The following is a 10004-nucleotide window of genomic DNA, read 5'->3' as shown; positions in this document are numbered from 1 at the left end:
TTAACTCTGGTTAGTGAGAATGAACTCTTTGCTGCTCAGCTGCACTGATGTGCTGCTTTTAGGGGTTAGGGTTTCCTTCACAGACAAACACAGCTTGTGTCCAATAGGATTTTAGAAAAAGACCTGAAAGTAACCAGTACTTTTCAGCCTTCCTACAAATTAACTCCAGTAAAAGTAAAAATATTTGTCTTGGAAATGTATTCAAGTAAGAGTAATAAGTACCAAAGAAATCTAATACTCAAGTAAAGTACAAATCCTCTGGATATGTACTTAAGTACAGTACTCAAGTAAATTGACTCCGTTACTGTCCACCACTGTCTCTCTCTCTGATTTCGTCTCTGTGTTGGTTCAATCTTCGTTTTCTTTGTTTCTGTTTTGTCTTTATATTATTGATCAATCCGTCCTCCTCCTCCTCCTCCGTCCTCCTCCTCCTCCTCCTCCTCTTCTCCTCTCCTCTCTTCTCCTCTCCTTCTCTCCATCAGTCTTGTTGACAGACGGGGGGAGCCGAGGCCCAGGCTTGTGTCACCACAGTATCCTGGCACCGTGTCTGTAGCCGGGTGATAGAGGAGCTGCAGGGCCACGGGAGGCGTCGTTGCCCCAGGGCCGGAAGCTCAGGCTGGGGCAGCGGTTAGCCAGCGCCCCCCTCTGAGGAGCCGGGGGGGGGGGGCGGGGGATTCCCCTGTGACCTCTGTCACTTATTTCTGATGTTTCCACATGAAATCGTCAGAAGCTTATCTGTCGGCTGTGCAGCGACCTCCACCACGGCCTCTGGGTAAAAACATTAAAGTCGTCGTCCGATTGGTTCATGCACAGGAGGATTTAAACCGTCGCCATGGTCACAGAGGAAGTAGGAGATAAAAACATCCTCATGTGGACAGTACAAGAGGTTTTATTTTAGTTTCTTCTCGCATCAAATCTTCTCTTTATTCAAGTGAAATTCATCCATCCACCAACTGATTGATTGATTGATTGATTGATCAGCTTTACTGATGGTGCAGTGATCAATCTGATGCAGACAGAAACACACTGCAAAAACTCAAAATCTTACCAAGAATATTTGGCCTATTTCTATGCAAAATGTCATTTCCAGTCAAAACAAATCTCATTATACCTAAAATAAGTAGCTTGTTTTTAGACACTTTCTTTTTTTTTTGTACTTTTTTCAAGCATATTTCACTTGACATTTTCATTCACTTGAAATAAGTAGAAAAATCCGATAGTAGAGCAAGTTTTCTTTTTTATTACAAGCACAATAACTTTCACTGGCAGATTTTTCTACTTATCTCAAGTGAAAATTATCTATAAACAAGTTAATTTTTAGGTGATGAGTCTTATTTTAAGTGGAAAGAGATTAGTTTCGACTAGAAATGAGACAAATATTCTTGGAAAGATTTTGAATTTTTGCAGTGCAGGATCATGTGTGAAGGCAGACTGATGCAGCTCACAGCTTCACTTCACAGCAGCAGCTTCAGATGTTTTTTTTTATAGAGTTTCATGTTAAATGTGTAAATTCACTGCAGCTTTGAACAAAAACTACAAAAACAATGAGAGTTTAAACCCAGAGAGCAGCGTTTCCACACGGAGCCTGTAGACGACGACGTCCTGCAGCTTCACACGTCTGCTGCTGCTCGGCTGCTGCTGTTCAGACTGTCAAACTGAGCACAACCGAGTCGACGTGAAACCAGTCGGTCTGTTCTCCAGCAGGTGGCGACGTCGCTCAGCTGCAGCTGCAGCAACAGGAGGAACTCTGGGAAATGATTCTCCCTCTTTATCCACATGAGAAACTTCAGCTCAGCGTCGAACACGGAGAAGATTCTGCTCCATGTGACGATACGAGGGTCAAAGTGTCGATATGTGTGTGTTTGTGTGTTTTAAAGCTTTATGTTGTGGTGAAGTGTGAGTTCCTTTGCAGGGTTTGATACCCAACTCTGATTCAGCCACTTTCCTTCAAACTAAAATCACAGATCCACAGAAACACGACGAGTCTGACTCGCAAAATGTTTAAAATTGAAACTTTACACATGCAGAGAACATGAGAAAATGTAACATGCAGTGCTTCTGTTCCAACACTAGGGGCGTTAGAGGTCAAAGGTCAGAGCTGCTCCACAGAATAGAGACGTGCAGACGGTGGCTTTGACTTTATGAAGCTGATTTAATGTTGAACACTGAGAGGATGAAGATAGAAGTGAAGAGGAGGAGGAGGAGGAAGAGCAGCAGCTCTGCTTTAACCTGCTCTCGTGTCATGTTGATCATCATAAGGCTGTGTGGGGTGGTGGGGGCTGTCGGGGGGGTGAGGAGGGGGGCTCAGGGGGGGAGGAAGCAGGAGCGGGTGAGGTTTGAAAGGTGTGTGAGTGTGCGAGGCCGTTGGAGGCTCTCTCCCCCCCTCCCTGACCACACACACACACACACACACACACACACACACACACTGTGCCTGCTTTTAATACTGATTCCTGCTCTAAACCAGAGCAAGGCAGCGTTCCGTTTGAAACCGGAATTCACCAGAACAAGTGTATCCTGATGTGGTGAGGAGCTGGGGGTGAGGAGGGGAGAGGGGAGGGGAGGGGAGGGAGGACACACACACACACACACACATACAGGCCATGTGGCAGCCTCACCCCATCTCATGTCATTTCTAAATCTGCACAAGAGACAGTGGAGGTGGGAGGAGGGTTTCAGAGGGGGAGGAGGGAGGGTGTGTGTGTGTGTGTGTGTGTGCTGCCATGTTGTAATGTAACACTCAATAACATCTTAATGAACTAACATGCTGATGATATTAACACACACACACACACACACACACTGTATATTTAGTTTTTGATGTTGATGTTTAATGTTCTTCATGTGGTTTGTTCACTGCATGGACGACATTGTGGTATATTATCCTCAACTTAGGTCAATTCAAATCTGAAGGACGATGGGAACTTCATTTGTGATGAGTAACAATTTATATTCAAATAGAATAAATATAAATAAATGCAGATGTTACAAGAGAAAAAGCCACACACACATACATTTACAGCAAATATAAAGATGTTTGGATTAGGTGTTTAGTAGTCTAATAGATGCACTGCAAAAACTCAAATATCTTACTAAGAATATTTGTCTTATTTCTAGTCAAAACAGATCTCATTATATGTAAAATAAGATTCATCGTATTAAAAGTAGCTTGTTTTTAGATATTTTCACTTGTTTCAAACGTATTTTCACTTGGAATAAGTAGAAAAATCTGATAGTGGAGCAAGTTTTTCTTCCTTATTACAAGCACAAAAAACCTGCTTTCACTGGCAGATTTTTCTACTTATTTCAAGTGAAAATTAATTTGAAACAAGTGAAAATGATCTAAAAACAAGTAAATTTTTAGGTGATGAGTCTTATTTAAAGTGGAAAGAGTTTAGTTTTGACTAGAAATGAGACATTTTGAGAAGAAATAAGACAACTATTCTTGGAAAGATTTTGAGTTTTTGCAGTGTGGGGTAATGAGTGATTCTCGTGGAATGTATACTGAGAAATGTGTTTCTTGTCATTTACCCTTTCTCTGTGGGTCATGGTTTTTGGGGATACTTGATACCTTATCTTTGTTTAAGTTAGCTTGGTCAAGAGGTTAAATGTCAGAAGGTATAGGTTAGATTCTGTTTTTAGATCCTGTCTTTGTCTGACTATCTTGGTGTATCCTTCTGTTGGAGAAGGTGGAGTTAGAATTAGAAAACATATATAGCCTAAGGTTAGGGCTTTGGGCCAAGAGAGAGAGATCTCATATTGGCACCAGAGATGCTCCACGATTCGACATTCTTTTGACACTGTTCTTTTTCTACTCCTTTTTTTTATGCAAGAAAAGACGTGTCTGCGGTGATCACTTCTTTTCATCAACACGTCAATATACCACAACATCACTGATCAAAACTAATTTTTAAAAAGAAGCAGCAGTGGTCGAGACAATTTGACAAATTTAGGCAACTCTGAGCAAAAACAGACAGAATGGGAAAACAACAAGACCATCATCATCATCACTCTGTCTACTCTGCTGCAGCTGAGGCCTCAACTCACATCCTCTGACACCAAGAACCAGCTCCTAACTCATGGAGCTGATGGTCCAGAGGTGAGACCTGGTGGCTCCACACATGGACTAAGACTGTCACCATGGTGACAGCAGCTGTCGAGGCAAAATGTCAAAAAGTCAGTTATCAAGACAAAAAAATCGGATAATAGGCCTACATAAATTGCATCTTGACAGCATGGAAATGTTGGTGATTTGTTTTTAAGTAGAGAAAATCAGATGTTTAAAAATGCCACTCTTACATTGACTCCAGTTGTTCAAATTCAAAATGTTCTAGAAAATTCAGTTTTTGAGATAAAATTCTGATATTTGCCAAACTTTAAAATATTGTCAGTTTTTTTTCAGGTAGATTGAAAATGTATTTAGTCAGAATTGGCTGGTATATGTTTACAGTCCAATGTTTTCATGCACTGGAGGCTCAGTTTTTCAAATATCAAAAATGTTAACTTTGTGGAGGACGGTCTGAAGACGCAGTCGCTGCAAATTTGGTGTCAATTGAGCAAAAATTGTGAGAAAAGAAAGGTTTGATAAGTTTTACAGTTTTTGAAATGGTGGACTTCATAATTTGTAATGAGTTTAAGTACAAAAGTTTCAGCAGTACTGGGGCAACACTTTGGTGAAAGCTGCAAAACTGTAGCATGTACTGTTGGTTTGGTAGGAATTATCAAAGTTTTTAGATTTAAATGCTAATTGCTAATTGTTGTTACAATGTTACTACAGCGTTACTACAATGTTACCATAGTGTTACTACAGTGTTACCATATTGTTACTACAACATTACTGCAGTGTTACTACAACATTACTATGGCGTAAAGCATTACTATAGTGTAACTATAATGATACTACAGTGTTACTGCTACAGTGTTACAGCAGTATTTTTCCAGCATCATTACAGCATTACTACAGTGTACTGTAATCTTAAACAGTGTTACTAAAGTGTTATTACAGCATCATTATTGCATTAGTGTTACTATAATGTTAGTACAGCGTTACTTGTTACTAGTTTCATGTCTTTGTTGTTGTTGTGTGTGTTTTGTGTGTTGCGGTTGTGTATCTGTGGTGTTTGTTTTCTCCTGTAAACCTCTGTGAACAGTTTACTGTGATGCAGCAGTCTGTCAGTCTGAGGTGAAGGAGAGAGAGTCTGTTTCACAAATCAGAGGATTATCTCATCTGATGATACCTGCTGACACACACACACACACACACACACACACACACACACACACACACACACACACACACACACACACACACACACGAAAGGATCCACAAACAGCTCATCATCATAATCCACAGAAAATACCAGGAAAAGCTCCGACAATTAATTAACACACCGGCACACACACACACACACGGTAAATACAATTATGAAACATGCTGAAAGGAGCCTCAGTGTGTGTGTGTGTGTGTGTGTGTGTGTGCGCGTGTGTGTGTGTGTGTGTGTGTGCGTGCTCTCGGAAAGCAGTGAAGTACAGTGTGTGAAGGATGTGGTGAAGCAGCCTAATGGTCAGCTGTGTTTCTCTTCTTCTCTCCCTCCTGCACCTGCAGAGAGTTGTGGCAAGGACAAAACACACACACACACACACACACACACACACACACACACACACACACACACACACACACACACACACACACACGCATCTTCTGACTTCAGCGCCTCCCTTTGAGCAGCACAAACTGAATTCCCCTAAATACTGAGCGGTTTGGTGCAGCTTTTGTCTAAAGTTACTGTCATGAGATGATGATTGTCTCATGTTTTGGTTTATAATCAACAGCATTAACATGTCAGTTAAAGGGATAGTTCAACATTTTGGCACATTTGGCACGGCGGAGCAGAGCCGTGAACAGAACAACAGAGTTGTTTTAGAGGTAAATTCAAGCAATACCGCTGATGCGTGTTGCCTTCAGGGACAGTTTTTCATCAACAGTCTCTGAATTTCCCTCTAAAACAACTCTGTGTGGTAACGTTGTGTTATTATCTCATAGCGTGGTGAATGTGCAGCTCACAACTTGTCCACCAGAGCGTTGTGGAGTTGTTGGATTGTGTATTTGATGAGTTTGATGAGGGAAACCAAGAAATCCCATAATGAGTCTCCGTAGCGTAGCTCTGAGCAGCTCACGGCTCTGCTCCGCCGTTCTAAAAATAGCTTGCACCGACAATTACGTAAAGGTAACAAACCTACTGCTATGACTTTAAGGATTATTGCAATGGGCCAATTTTGCCAAAATGTTGAACTATTCCTTTAATAACATATGGTGAAGACATCCATTGGATCAAATAAAGACAGACGTGATGTTTCAGACTCAAAATCTGAGGAATTGAAACTGAAGTTTGAGTCAATAATCTTAAGGTTTCCATAGAAACACACTAGACCATGATGAATAATGCTGTCTTTGTTGAATTTCTGATCAAATCCTAATTCTAAATATTATCAACTCACAGTACCCAGGGGGCAAAGCAAAAAAACGGACACGGAGCGTTGTAAAAGCTTTGACACCAGAAATGATATCTAGGAACTTCAAGGATTAAAACCTGGGTGGACAACCCGGTCAACTAGCTGCTGGAAAGCTACAGGGGGCCAAAACCCCTTTCTGGGGTCATTTTGCTGGCGAAATGATGTAAATGCAAATATTTAGGTACTACAATGGCATAAATAGTCATACAACTATAAAATTTGGCAGAGAGTATCTTGACACATAGGGGGAGGCATGAAAAAAACATTCTGGGGTTTGTTGCAACTCAATTTTAAGATATCACCCTCAACATCCCAAAAAAGACCAAAAAAAGTACTGTTTGCCTGACAAATTCTCATGAAAATTATTATTTTTCAGCACTTTATGGAGAATATCTATGCTTAACATGTATATAGAAAAATTCCTTAATTCATAAGCTTCCATTTGAGTCCAAGATAGCCTTTCTATCTCAAAAGCTCCACTTGCTGTGGCCAATGGTCTTCTCTATCTATCTGTTCACTTTGGGGAGACCAGAAATAGAATGGTTTCTGATCAGGCCAGTTAACTGTAGTTTTTCACAATAGGTGTTGCATTGTTTGGAGACAGCCTGTAGCTTTCCAGTAGCTAGTAGAAAGGCTATCTGGGACTCAAATGGAAGCTTATGAATTAAGGAATTTTTCTATATACATGTTAAGCATAGATATTCTCCATAAAGTGCTGAAAAATAATAATTTTCATGAGAATTTGTCAGGCGAACAGTACTTTTTTTGGTCTTTTTTGGGATGTTGAGGGTGATATCTTAAAATTGAGTTGCAACAAACCCCAGAATGTTTTTTTCATGCCTCCCCCTATGTGTCAAGATACTCTCTGCCAAATTTTATAGTTGTATGACTATTTATGCCATTGTAGTACCTAAATATTTGCATTTACATCATTTCGCCAGCAAAAAGGCCCCAGAAAGGGGTTTTGGCCCCCTGTAGCTTTCCAGCAGCTATTTGACCGGGTTGTCCACCCAGGTTTTAGTCCTTGAAGTTCCTAGATATCATTTCTGGTGTCAAACCTTTTACAACGCTCCGTGTCCGTTTTTCAAAAAACTGGGATTTTGCCCCCTGGGTACAGGTTTAATACAGCAGGAATCTTAAGAGACTGATCTGCAAAATGTTTATCTACATTTTCATCTATTTCCTGTCACTGAAGAGAAATAAAGAAACATCACACACACAGGAAGTGGAACACACAGAGACAAAATAAAAGTACGTCGTCTGAAACCGGTGAAACTCTCCGGCGGAGGGAAGAAGGAGCTTGTTTTGAATTCTCCGTCTCCCTGGACGACTCACTCACTCGCTCGCCATGGAGACGGGGTTTGATGGACAGGTTGTCAGTAGCGACAAGGTGCTGTGAACTTTCACTTCCTGCTGCTCCTCTGGGCAGGAAGTGGCGGCGGTGAACCTCTGACCTCTAATTACTCAGGAAAGATCCTTCACAGGACGACACCAGAGATGAGTCGGTTTCAGAGAGGGAGCCACCTGCAGCAGGACACACACACACACACACACACACACACACACACACACACACACACACACACACACACACACAGACACACACACCAGATTCTAACAGGATAAATCACTTTACAACAGTAAAAAACAATTTGCACTTGTTTATTATGTCTCATTGATTTTTTTTTTACATAAATTACACTGCAAAAACTCAAAATCTTACCAAGAATATTTGTCTTATTTCTAGTCAAAACAAATCTCATTCTACTTAAAATAAGACTCAACACATAAAAAGTAACTTGTTTTTAGACACTTTTTACTTCTTTCAAGCAGATTTTCACTTGAAATAAGTAGAAAATTCTGACAGTGGAGCAAGTTTTTCTTTCTTATTACAAGCACAAAAAACTTGCTTTCTCTGGCAAATTTTTTCTACTGATTTCAAGTGAAAATTCGTTTGAAACAAGTGAAATTATCTAAAAACAAGTTCATTTGTAGGTGTTGAGTCTTATTTTAAGTGGAAAGAGTTTAGTTTTGACTAGAAATGAGACATTTTGACAAGAAATAAGACAAATATTCTTGGAAAGGCTTTGAGTTTTTGCAGTGTAGGCGCGTAAGTGTAGGGTGGTGAAGAACAAATTGCATAGAAAAAAAAATCTGAAAATTTAAAGGGACAACGAAGAGTTTGCTTTTGGTTATGAAAGAGTCTCATATTAAAGGGACATTGTGTAACTTCAGTGAGGAGGACGGAGCGTTACACTGATGCTGCATTCACCTGCAGTCGGGCGGACGGCCGTCGCTAACAAACCAGATGTCATTTTAGTCACAGAAGTCCAGAGAAAGCGGTAAAACAATACCACATCGCCATGACAACATATTGTCACGTGTATTGTTTTGCCTCGTGCTGACGGACCACTTGTTTACATAGAGGCTTGTTTATGCCGTTACGTGCAGCGGCTGTCGTCCGTCTGCCGTCTGCCCAATTTCACGTGAATGCAGCATGAAAAATACCATTGAGTGGCTTGCGATATACAACCACAACGCTAGATGGGAGGAATTCTTACACAATGTACCTTTAAAGGGACAACAAGGAGTTTGATTTTGGTTCTAAAAGAGTCTCATATTAATGTGGATGAATCTATGTTACCATGTGTTAATGGCTCCATTTTGATAAATATATCATTTTGTCTTTATAGTTATTTTGATATTACTGTATTATTTAGTGGTCGACTCGTCCAGCATTTCCTAGTTTTGGTTTCCCGGACACTGCCCGGCGGGTCATGGGAATAACGCCGCCGGATCGCTAGTTGGCATCGTTTATGGTCGGAACTACGACGGTATCTGATCGTCTTCCAACCTCTGACTTTCATTCTCAATCAATGAAAACACTCTGTGCAAATGTTTTTGCTTTCGTCCGTCTTGCGCCGGTCCAAGAATTTCACCGTGCACACTGAGGCTCATGGGAAATGTAGTGAAAACACTTCACTTTCCAAAACTCCTCATTGTCCCTTTAGTTTCATTTTAATTTTACAATAGGACTACAGTATTGTTCTCAAAACGTGCAATATTTTGATGTTTATTATGTAGGGCCCACATGGAAAGACTATAGAAATATCCAGTAAAGTACAGTAACACAACATGTTCTTTTCATTCTTTTTCATCAACTACACTATTTACCTTTGTGATTTCATCATTAGATTTTAGAGACAAAGAGAAACAGGCTGCATCTTCTGCTCCTATGCTTGATACCGTAACAAAAGACTTGTTGACCATCCGTGAACAGTTTTCATTGATTAATCATTACTGCACTGCAAAAACTCAACATTTTTCCAAGAATTTTTGTCTTATTTCTTTTCAAAATGTCTAATTTCTAGTCCAAACGAATCTCTTTCCACTTTAAATAAGACCATCACCTAATTATCTTGTTTTTAGATCATTTTCACTTGTTTCAAACTAATTCTCACTTGAAATAAGTAGAAAAATCTGCCAGT

The sequence above is a fragment of the Trachurus japonicus genome, chromosome 5, assembly GCF_045865225.1.
Source record: "Trachurus japonicus isolate A0001 chromosome 5, Traja_1.0".
NCBI lineage: Eukaryota > Metazoa > Chordata > Actinopteri > Carangiformes > Carangidae > Trachurus > Trachurus japonicus.
This window is presented reverse-complemented; position numbering follows the sequence as displayed.